Source organism: Panthera leo, chromosome F2, assembly GCF_018350215.1.
Source record: "Panthera leo isolate Ple1 chromosome F2, P.leo_Ple1_pat1.1, whole genome shotgun sequence".
Taxonomy (NCBI): domain Eukaryota; kingdom Metazoa; phylum Chordata; class Mammalia; order Carnivora; family Felidae; genus Panthera; species Panthera leo.
Window position 1 is genome coordinate 33,373,735 of NC_056695.1, and position 12,253 is coordinate 33,385,987.

Sequence of the window (12,253 nt, forward strand, 5' to 3'; positions counted from 1 at the left end):
CCCCCTTCACGGTGGACCATACTTCTGGGGAGACGAGCTGTGGCATTAGAAATACAGAGAGAGAGGCTACTTCCTTCACCACCAGAACCCTGCTGGGACTCTGCCCTTCCCGGAATCCATAGCACTAGCAGCAGAGCAATGGTATCTCCACAAATACCCTCAGCCTTCTAGAAAGTGAGAAGATAAAGAGTTTAATAACATAACGAGAAGAGAGTCTTGCATCATCTTTAATTTCAGTATAAGCCTGTGACACAAACTTGGAGTGAGGATTTGCTATGTAGTCTTCCTCTCGTCTGGCCAAGTGAGACAAGGAGTCCCAGTTGTTAATGAACCATGACATATAAAGGGGACAACCTGAGATAGTGAACTGGCATTTTGTAAAGGTCAGGGGTTACTATAAAAGGACTTGTGCAGAGACAACGATTGTTCTTCCACTAGACAAGGAGGAAAATCCAGACGCGTAGGATCACAGGACTGACAGGGACACCAAGAGGTAAAGTCATTCAGCCCTTGCCTCCAAACAGGAGGACATCTAATCATTCAAAAAAACAAACGAAAATAGGGGCTCCTGGGTGGCTTGATCAGTTAAGCGTCTGGCTCTTGATTTCAGCTCAGGTCGTGATCTCATGGATCATGGGATAGAGCTCTGGGTGGGGCTCCACACTGACAGTGGGAGGCTGCTTGGGATTCTCTCTCCCTCTCTCTCTGCCTCTCCCCTGTTCACACTCTCTCTCACTCTTTTTCAAAATAAATAAATAAACTTTTTAAAAAAGTGAAACTAGAATGGGCCCTATCAACCAGATCCTATTTTGGAAGCCTATCTTTCCAGCAAATGGCTCAGTTAATACCTGCATGGCATCTGAGCTGATGTTCTAGAATAGTAAGGGCTCCTAAAGACATTTTATAATTTTCTTACCTGTTTTATTAGTTTTATTTACTTATCTCTTAGAAATGAGTCTTTTTGAAGATTATACATACAGTATAATACAGTAGAAGATAATACAGTAGTGAATTTATCATATCATGATATAGCCTGTAAGGTGTGTGCTCCTGAAGTTACCATGGAGATTAGTGTCAGTTTTACTGGAGGAGGAGGTGTGCTTCCCATGGGGCATGGGAGTGAGTATGAGCTCCAGTTGTGGAAATGTACAACTTCTAGATATAGGATGTTTATTAAGAGGAGTTTGTTGGGGCGCCTGGGAGGCTCAGTCGGTTAAGTGTCCGACTTCAGCTCAGGTCATGATCTCGCAGTTCGTGAGTTCGAGCCCCGCATTGGGCTCTGTGCTGACAGCTCAGAGCCTGGAGCCTGCTTCAGATTCTGTGTCTCCCTCTCTCTCTGCCCCTCCCCTGCTCATGTTCTGTCTGTCTCTGTCTCAAAAATAAATAAACATTAAAAAAAATTAAAAAAAAAAGAGTTTGTTAAGATTTTTAGCAAAACAATGACAGAATTTATTAAGAGGATTTTATTGGGGCACCTGGGTGGCTCAGTCAGTTGAGTGTCTGACTCTTAATTTTGGCTCAGGTCATGATCTCACAGTTCTGAGTTGGAGCCCCATGTCGGGATCTGCACTGAGCATAGAGCCTGCTTAAGATTCTCTGTCCCTCTGCTCTTCTCCCTTGCTTGTGCTCTCTCTCCCTATCTCTGAAAAAATAATTCTAAAAAAGAAGATTTTATTTGGCAAAGCAATGATAAGCCCTTTGCGGTGTAATAATATTTGTCAATTAACAATCCTTCTATGGCATTATTTTCAACTTTTTAATGCATTGTCTTTTTTTTCTCTCCCTTACCAGCTTTCCCAAAGTTTAACACAACTTCTTAAAAAATATGATGTCTGAGACACTGATTTAATTTCCTTTGGATATATATACCTAGGAGTGGGATTGCTGAATCATATGGTAGTTCTATTTTTAATTTTTGGGAGGAAAGTTCTATTAGCTGCACCAATATACATTCCCATCAACAGTGCATGAAAATGCCCTTTTCTCTGTACCCTCATCAACAGTTGCTTACTTCTTGTCTTTTTTATAATAGTCATCCTAACACATGCGAGGTGTTATCTCATTGCAGTTTTGACTTGCGTTTCCCTAAAGATTAACACCTTTTCATATATCTGTTGGCCACTTTTATGTCTGTGAGCTGTAAAGATGGAGAAAAGGGGCCATGAGCCAAGGAATGCAGGTGGCCTCTGGAAGCTGGAAAAGTTAAAGAAACAGATTCACTCCTAGAACTGCCAAAAAAGGAACTCACCCTGCTGCTAATTTGATTTTAGCCCATGAGAACCATGTAGAGTTTCTGACCTGGAGAACTGTAAGACAATACATTTGAGTTGTGTTAAGCCACTAAGTGTGTGGTAGTTTGTTACGGAAGCAATAGGAAACTAATACAGGAATGCATTGTGACAATAATTATGAATGTCTGACAAGAAGAGTCGAGTCTGACTCATAGAAGGATGCAGTGAACAGCTCGTTGCAGCTCTCTATGGCAGCCACCTTCTGGCACGTAGTTCCCATTCAGTGGGGTGGCTCAGTTGGAGGGAATTAATGGTTTTGTTGGAATAAAGAGAAAATAAAATCTTAAGCTCCTGCCTAGGAAATCTGGAAAAGATCATACAAATTCTCATGAGCTGAATCTCATGTGATGTTCCTAGTTCGTTGCTGAGAACTAAGATTTATGGAACACTTTAGAAAACATTTCATTTGATCTTCACAACTATCCTGGTTTCTTTATTCCTATTTTACCTAAGAAAAACCGTGGGTAGGAAGTTAAGAGAAACTAGAAGTCAGACGTTAAATGATCCATCCAATAGATGAAGGAAGAAGGACCTCCTTGTAGCTTGTAGCTTCTCACTCATCCTCAAAACAGAGGTTTTGTACTGTAAGACAGAGTCATGCTCTTTCCTGGTCTTATGCCATATGCTTGAGTATTGAAACACAATAAAGATTTTCTCCAAAAGTAGGGTTTTGTTTTCTGCTAATAGAGCAACACTGGATATATATTATTTTCTCTAAACTGTTTCTGAATATATTTTAAAAAGGAAAGATCCGCTGTTATCTTGGCTGCTACATAGCTGATTTCTACTTGGCTTCATTGATAGTGGCTTTTACCCTTTTCACAGCAGAAAGCCCAGCTCTGATGGAGACCATTAGAATCAGCTATTGTTTTATTCAAATCATGTAAGTTTAGCAGCTACATACAGGAATGTGGACTCTTGTAAATAAATATAGTCAACATATATATATAGCACAGTGCAGGTAAGGCATTTTTCTATACTACCAGGAACTGCACCTCGGACAAAGGAAAAGAAACCCCTGAAACGTAATTCCAAAAAATATCTAATATGTTTCAAATTTACTTGTGACTTCTTCTTCAAAGGATTTTTTTTAAATTTTTTTAAATGCTTATTTATTTCTGAGACAGAGAATGAGTGGGGGAGGGGCAGAGAGAGAGGGAGACACAGAATCTGAAGCAGGCTCCAGGCTCAGCACAGAGCCCGATGCAGGGCTCGAACTCACAAACCTTGAGATCATGACCTGAGCTGAAGTCTATCACTCAACCAACTGAGCCACCCAGGCGCCTACTTGTGACTTCTTAAACTAAAGTAATTCAGATGCAGAGAGGGAGAATTTTTATAAAAGAAGTTAAAAGAACAGTTTTATTGAGACATAATTCTCATACCATACAATTCACCCATTTAAAGTGTACAATGCAATGGCTTTGGGCATATTACATTATTGCTTTTTAAAAAATTGTGATAAAATTTCAAACCATCTTTAAGTGTACAATTCAGTGGCATTAATTGCATTTACAATGTTATGCAACCATCACCACTGTCTATTTCCAAAACATTTTCATCACCCCAAATAGAAACTCTGCAACCATTAAGCAATAACTCCCCATTCCTCCCTCCTCTCAGTGGCTGGTAACCTCTAATCTACTTTCTGTTTTTAAGAATTTGTCTAATTTAGATATTTCCTATAGTGAAGTCATACAATATGTTTCCTTTTGTGTCTGATTTGTGTACTTGGCATAATGTTCTCAAGGTTTATCCACCTTGCAGCCTGCATCAGAACTTCATTCCCTGGTATGGCTGAACAGTATTTCACTACATGCATATACCACATTTTGCTTACCTACCCATTTGTTGATGGATACTTGGGTTATCCCCACCTTTTGGTTGTTGTGACTAATGTTGCAATAAACATTGGCATGCAGTTATCTGCTGAGTCTCTTCTTTCAGTTTTCTGGGTATATTACCTAGTGGTGGAGTTGTTGGAATCTATGGTAGTTTTAGGTTTAACTTTTTGAGGGATGACAAACTGGTTTCCATAGTGGCTGCAGTATGTAACATTCCCACTGGCAAGGTTCAGTAGTTCCAATTTCTCCATTCCTCACCAATATCATCCTGGAAGATGGGATGTGTAATCTCTTTGTGGTTTGTATAAATAAACTTTTAGACTTGGGGCACCTGAGTAGCTTGGTCGGTTGAGTGCCTGACTCTTGATCTCAGCTTGGGTCTTGATCTCAGGGTCCTGAGTGTGGAGCCTACTTAAAAAAACAACAGCAACAAAAACACAAAACAAACAAAAAGATAAATAAACTTAAAAGGATTAAAAGTTGAATCCTTTCTAGCCCTTAGTTTTAATTTCCCTCCGTTTTGTGTGTATTAAATCATTTTTAGGTGTTTACTACCGCTCTTCAAGTTACTCCAAGCTAGAACACGAGTGTTCTAGCTCTTGTCCTTTCTTAGAAAGAACCAGGTCAAGGGTGCCTGGGTGGCTTAGTTGGTTAAGTGACCGACTCTTGACTTCAGCACAGGTCATGATCTCACAGTTTGTGAGTTCGAGCCCCATTTTGGGCTTGGTGTTGACAGCGCGAAGCCTGCTTGAGATTCTCTCTCCCTCACTCTCTCTCTGCCCCTCCCTTGCTTATGCTCTCTCTCTCTCTGTCAATTAAATTAATAAAAATGAACATAAAGAAAAAAGAAAAGAAAGAAAAAGGAGCCAGGTCATCTCAGAGGAGGCTTGGACAGAGAATAAACAATAGATGGAGGAATTTAGTGCAATAGGGAAATAAGTGTGGAATGTAAAAGAGCGCAAGAAAGGAGTACACAGAGGAAACATAGAGTTTATAAAGGATTATAAAAATTATGTGGGAGAGAGATAACAAGGGTGAATTCAGGGAAAGGTGCTAAAGGAAATGGCAAGCAAACTAGGTACACTCTGAATAGAAGCCATAACTGGAAGGTCCAGGTTTCAAAGTTGTCATGTCTGTGGACTTGATGCTTCACTGTAGAAAGAGAGAGGATGGACTGGGTTCCTTACATCCCACTTGAGGAAGGATGATCACGCTACCCCGGTTCCCCCTAGGACAGGGAGGTAGCTCTTGAAACCTGTTAAAGACAGGGAACCCATTTCCTCAAGCCTCCTTCAACTGCCAAAAGGTGATCAGACACAAGTACATTGGCCCAGTGGCCCAGTGGCTGCTGTGTTTGGTAGGGTTAGTCCGTGGGATTTGGGAAAGCCAAAATTTCCCTCAAAAGAAAGCAAAAGGCTTGTGTTATTTTTTTCTAAGGAGACTCTCTTTTTTTAAAAAAAATTTTTAATGTTTATTTATTTATGAGAGAGAGAGAGAGAGAGAGTGCATGAATGGGGGAGGGCAGAGAGAGAGAGAGGGAGATACAGAATCCTAAGCAGGCTCCAGGCTCTGAGCTGTCAGCACAGAGCCTGATGCAGGGCTTAAATCCACGAACTGTGAGACATGACCTGAGCTGAAGTCAGACACTTAACTGACTAAGCCATCCAGGTGCCCCTGGAAACTCTTTTTATTAAACTATTAGGTCCCATATTTATCAAAATATTAGACCCGCCATTTGGTTGATTATCCCCGAACAATGGTAAAGGTGATCCCATATGGATGAGCAAGGGCACTCTTCATCGTGCCTGTGACACCAGGTCTGCCTTTAGAGGAAGTTCTATACCAGAAGCTTGAAGATATGCATACCCTTCCATAATCTGTAAATTTATACCAAGAAAAAAAATCAAAGCAGTGTACAAATACCCATTGTACATTTTGTGCCAAATGATCACCACAAGTTTTGCCTGTCAAAAATGTATTGACAACAAATATTTAAGTGTAAGGGCTTTATTAAATAAATTTGGCTCACCCACTTACTATTTTGCTATTAAATATTGTAGAAATGTATTAATTGACATGAAAGAATGTTCATAAATTATTGACAGTCAAAACAAGCAAATCACAAAATAATAAAGTCTCAATTTGTAGTATCATCTATCGATCCCCCCCTCCTAGGTTTATCTATCTGGAAGATTCATGCCACAATAGTGGTCTTTGGGTAGTAAGATTACAGATAAGTTTTGTTCATTCATTAGGATTGTTTGTATTTTACAGGTTTTATTCAATAAACCTGTGTTACAACCCCCCACCCCCCACCCACACATTCTGGAAAATGCCAGAGGGTGGCAAATTCACAATTCTGTTCACGAAGGGGCATGATTCTCCTGCACCATCCACAGCATCATACCTCCCCGTCTCCACATATTCAGAAGAGTAGCATGGCATTCTGGGTCTCCTTCAAAAAAAAAAAAAAAAAAGAGTTCTAAATTCTTAGAGAAGACCAGCAAGATGCGATTCTACAAGGCAGCAAATGCTGATGGGGAGAGTAAAAGTGGAGATGGTTCAGCAATGACGAATCTTCCTGGTTTGGTCACAGAAAAGGAGAGTGTTGCCAGTTCCCGCTGTCGGGATGCCTTTTGTGTTCTGCATCTTTTTTTTAGCTCAGGGATTATCAGGGCAGGGTTTCCACGCCAGAGCATTCAATAAGGCTTGCCCACCCAAATTCAGAGCTCAGTGTGATTACTATCAGCTTTTAAAAACTTTGCTAGATAAGAATTTAGCTCTTGCCGACAAAATCTTTTCATATGGATGGCTTATTTGTTCAGGAAGTGAGCAAACAATGCTGTGGTGACATTAATGCACCACAAAGGCATTCACTCAGAGTTAATTTCAGCAGAGTATAATCTTTCAGTTGCTTTGTTCATAAAATGTCCAAATCGCCTCTTTCCACACTGACACTTCACATACTTGGCTTGCACAGTCTATAGGCGTCACGGAGACTGGCAGGACCAGATGATCTAATTATACCATTTATGCTGTCAATAATGAAGAGCCGCAAGGCCTGAGCCCAATATCTCTTAGTTCATCTATATGTTCATTTTTAAGATCTAAATAAAATGTTAAAACTGAATTTTCAAAATGTTACACCATAGAGTGAAATGTAAGTTTTTGAAATTGATTTTTGAAGTTACTTCTGAAATGTCTCTTGAAAAATATTGGGTTGAGCAGGTGTTTGGTCTCTAAGTCTGTTTTTCCAGAGGCTTCCACTAACAAGGTCCTGAAGGGAATTATAACAGATCTAAAAACATCAGGTCACAGATTGGGAAAGGTGTTTAAAAATTGAAACTACAGGGGCGCCTGGATGGCTCAGTCAGTGAAGCATCTGACGTCAGCTCAGGTCATGATCTTGAGGTTTCTGAGTTCCAGCCCCGAGTCAGGCTCTGTGCTGACAGCTCAGAGCCTGGAGCCTGCTTCAGATTCTGTGTCTCCCTTGCTCTCTGCCCCTCCCCCACCCAAGCTCTGTCTCTCTCTGTCTCTCAAAAATAAATAAGCATTAAAAAAAATTAAAACTACACACAGACAGAAGTTAGGTTCTTTATTCAAGTTGAAAGTGTGCAAGAAAAGAAAATCTTCATCCCACTAAACTGGAAAATGATTGAAGAGCTTTTTTCAGGTAAAGTGCTTTGGGGACTGCTTTTAAATGGGCCCTTTACGTTTTTTCTGCTCTTGTTTATTATCTAAACTGGAGGCAACTTTTTTTTCCTATAAATCTCACAATATTTGTCATTGCTGAACCATCTCCACTTCTACTCTTCCCAACAGCATTTGTACCTTGTAGAATCGTATCTTGCTGGTCTTCTCTAAGAAGAATTTAGAACTCTCTTTTTTCTTTTTAAGGAGACCCAGAATGCCATGCTACTCTTCTGAATGTGTGGAGACGGGGAAGTACGATGCTGAGAATATTCAGGAGAATCATGCCCCTTCGTGAACAGAATTGTGAAGTTGTTATTGAATATGGACTCTGCACCTCGTTCTGTTCTTCTCTTCTCTTCTCTTCTCTTCTCTTCTCTTTTCTTGTTGTAAGAAATATTTATTTATTTTGAGACAGGGGGAGAGGGAAAGAGAGAGAGGGAGAGAGAGAAACCCAAGGAGGCTCCACACTGTCGGCACAGAGCACCACACTGGGCTTGAACCCATGAACTGAGAGGTCATGACCTCAGCTGAAATCAAGAGTCAGAAGCTTAACCAACTGAGCCACCTATGCGCCCCTCTGCCATATGGTCTTTTACTATCTGATGCCTTAGAATATTCTTTTATATCACTGTTGTCTCAGATTAGTCTCAAAAAAATAATTACTAATTAGCACACGAGAAAATGAGGTCAGAGGGCTGCTTTAACCTGTCAGCTAGCTGGTTTTTCCTCTTCCACATATTGTCTGACTCCAATCCATCTTCTTCTTTTTTTTTTTTTTAAGTTTATTTATTGAGAGAGAGAGAGAGAAAGAGAGAGAGAGAAAGTGGGGGAGGGCAGAGAAGGAGGAAGAGAGAGAATCACAAGCAGGCTTCACACCGGCAGGGCAGAACCTGAGTTCAAAAACCTTGAACTCATGAACTGTGAGATAATGACCTGAGCCTAAACCAAGAGTCAGCCACTTAACCGAATGAGCCACCCAGGTGCCCCAATCCATCCTCTTCTTGCTGGTCGTGTTACTTTAAGTGGACTTGTTCCATATATAAAGTTTGGGAATATGAAAAATTTGGAAGTTAATAAAGAAAACCAGTGTACGATTCATGTAAGCCTTGCTACCATGATATTAGAATTTTGGCAGACATTTTCTGCATGTTTCCATAAATCTGCTTTTTTTCTTCCCTCAAGAACAGCAAAATTTCACTCAAAATAGAAACAATAAGGCACTCTTGCCATATTGACAAATGAATTGTCTGTTATCAATGAACAAATATTCATCAAGTACCTACTACATGTCAAGCCGTTGGAATACAGCAGTGAAATGATAAACAAGGTCCTTGACCTCATGGGAATCAAACATTAATCAGTAATTATAAGTGTGACGAGCGCTAGGAAGAAGGGCAATATGGGAACTCTATTGCTTTCTCTCTTTCTGTTCTTTTAATAACTCCCCTTAGAAATTCGTGTTGTCACTTGTGCCTCTGTGGTCTAGGGCCTACACTGAATATATGCAGCAAATGCATTCTTAAAGTGTATAACAGTGAGTATATGAACAGTACAAAGTGTGCTCAGAGAAAATAAGAGCAACCGCCCGAGGCAGGAAGAATACATTACATTTCAGAACTGTGATCTCAGGGCCTCTCTGACCCTTTTATCTATCCTTCTTTCAATTCTAGCATACCTCCTCAATTGTTCTGTTGGCAAATTAACACTGTATGGATTTTAGGGCAAATCAATGGCATTTCTTCTATGATATCCCCATCTTGACCAAATCTACTTATGTGCACTGTTCTTGTTTCAATATGACAAGTGGCTCGTCATCTTTGACATATGATTCCTCCACTGCCATTTTTCTGTTTCTTAGTATGTTTTTCTGACTGTACTATCTAGTTCAACCTGCAAGGCTGAAAACAGCATTGTGCAAAATCCCCAGGTTAATAAACTTAAATCTCTTCCATTTCTGGCCGTGTTAGCGGGAACATTTTATAAAACCAGTGCCTGTCTATTTTTTTTCCTATGAGATATATAATCCTTGAGGAGAGAGATGTCTCATGAAAAGTTTATAAACTCAATAGTATAAAACACAGTGGTAGCCCCTCCAATCCAATGACGTCACTTACTAATACATGTCTATGGTGCTACAATAATTCTAATTTTGTTCTTGGAAGGAGCATTAAAGCCATTATTTCAGCTCCACAAACAACCTGACGGAAGTAATTTCTTTTTTCACCAGGAAAGACTCTCATGTACTTCCTGTACCATAGAATAGATACCAGAGTGGTCATAAAATACGTCAATATCTGAGGTCATTTAGGAACATGTTGTATTTTTAAGGGCTAGTGACTTATGTTTGAGCTCATTGTTTTTATTTATATTTAGCAATGAAATATTTTACTCTTTTTGATTTATTGTCTGCTAAACATCTGCTGTCTTTTGTTGAGATTCATAACACTTTTTCCTTTGAAATCTTTTCAGAACAGTATGACAATTTAAGAAAAATTAAATAACACTGAATAAAATTAATAAAAATAAAGTTAATAAAATAAATAAAAATTAATTTAAAAATTATTAAAAGCTAAATAAAATAGAGCATTAAGAAATAATTCTGTAATTATATACACACACTTTTTTCTTCACACACATATTTTTAAAAAATGTTTTTTAATTTTTATTTACTTTTGAGAGAGAGAGAGAGAGAGAGAGAGGGAGAGATACAGAGCATAAGCTGGGGAGGAGCAGAGAGAGAGGGAGACAGAATCCGAAACAGGCTCCAGGTGTCAGCACAGAGTCTGGTGTGGGGCTTGAACTCAGGAACTGTGAGATCATGACCTGAGCCAAAGTTGCACGCTCACCCGACTGAGCCACCCAGGCGCCCATTCACATACATATTTTTATAAAATGATTGTATCTGAAAAGAAAGTTCAGGGTTCAGGCTTTGCCTCCAAACTTTAGAATTCTAATCCTGACTTTGCTAGTCTCCATCTGTGTGGTTTTGGACAAGCTTCTAAAGTCCTGGAAACCTCAACATTCTCATATGTAAAATGAGGATAACTGCACGTAACTCACAGGGCTGTTGTGATGAAAGATAAAGGTGTCTAGTGAAACCTAAAGAAATCTAATCTGATTTCATTGAGGGATTTATTTAGTAAATACTACTTAATATGCAGCCACAGTTCTAAGACTTTGCAAATATGACCTCATTTATTTTCTCATTTAATACTTCAATCCTAATAGCAACTGAATGAGGTGGGCACTCTTTTTTTTTTTTTTCTTAATGTTTATTTACTTTGAGACAGAGCACGCGTGAGCAGGGGATGGGCAGGAAAAGGGAGAGAATCCCAAGCAGGCTCGACATCATCAACACAGAGTTCAACATGGGGCTCTATCTCAAGAACTGTGAGATCATGACCTGAGCCAAAATCAAGAGTAGGACCCTCAACTGACTGAGCCACCCAGGTACCCCAAGGTGGGCACTCTTTTTGCTTCTATTTTGTAGATGAGGAAACCAAGGGGCTGAAAAGTTAAGGTAACTATTCCAGGTAAGGAGAGTATCAGAGCCAGGATAGCAACCTGGGTGGTTAGGCTAAAAACTTAATGCTCTTAAATAATGTAGCCCTATTTTATTTATGTACAAATGTAACCAATTTACTTAACTCCTACTATATATGTTAGGAATTGTCCTAGGCACATGAGTTACAAAGATGAAGAAATCTGTGCCCTTGAGAAGATCATAGTTTAGTGGTAAAAAAAAAAAAAAATTGGAAACAGATAATTATGATACAATGTTGTACATCCATAGAAGACATAAGCTCAGTGGCTGTGGGAGTCACTGGCCTATTATTAACATTTGAAGGGCTTAGGAAGAGGCATAAATGAAAACCCGCATTCCATATGTTCACATATTTAAACACTATAGACAAAATTTCACAAAGCTGTTTTTTATAATGACAAAATTGAAAGTCTGAGTAAGTCTGGGAATTTTTTATTACTAAAAGTTACCATAGCACAAGAGCAAAGACAACTGAATTTAAATATTAGTGGGCATGTCTGTGTATTCTGTTGAAGGGCTGGCAATGTTTGGGTGAGTGATTAAATAGCAATAAACATAATTCATAAATAAAATTCATTTACCCACAAATATATTTTTCTGAACTTACTCTTACCAAAATAACTAATGATGATCTTATAATCAAGATTTTCACATAATTTGTATACTATTAATAGTAATAACCTAAGTGTCTAAATATATACCTATTCAAAGTGTATAAAATTTTAACATTTTCATCAAATCATTAATTAAATTTACCAAAGTTAAATTATTTTCATATTTTTTCAAAAAATTCTCTTTATATATGAGGTGCCTGGGTGGCTCAGTAGGTGAAGCATCTGACTTTGGCTCAGGTCATACTCTCACGGTTCATGAGTTCAAGC

At 39.1% G+C, this 12,253-nt stretch overlaps 1 protein-coding gene across 1 annotated transcript in view; it reads left to right on the plus strand.

Annotated features, from left to right (window-relative positions):
• CA13 (carbonic anhydrase 13) overlaps nucleotides 1-8,131 on the plus strand; it is a 71,273-nt gene extending 63,142 nt beyond the window's left edge. Inside the window, exon 9 of the mRNA XM_042923346.1 lies at nucleotides 8,033-8,131. The gene's annotated coding sequence lies outside the window, so the exon portion shown is untranslated. The remainder of the gene's footprint in view (nucleotides 1-8,032) is intronic.
• Nucleotides 8,132-12,253: the final 4,122 nt, after the last annotated feature.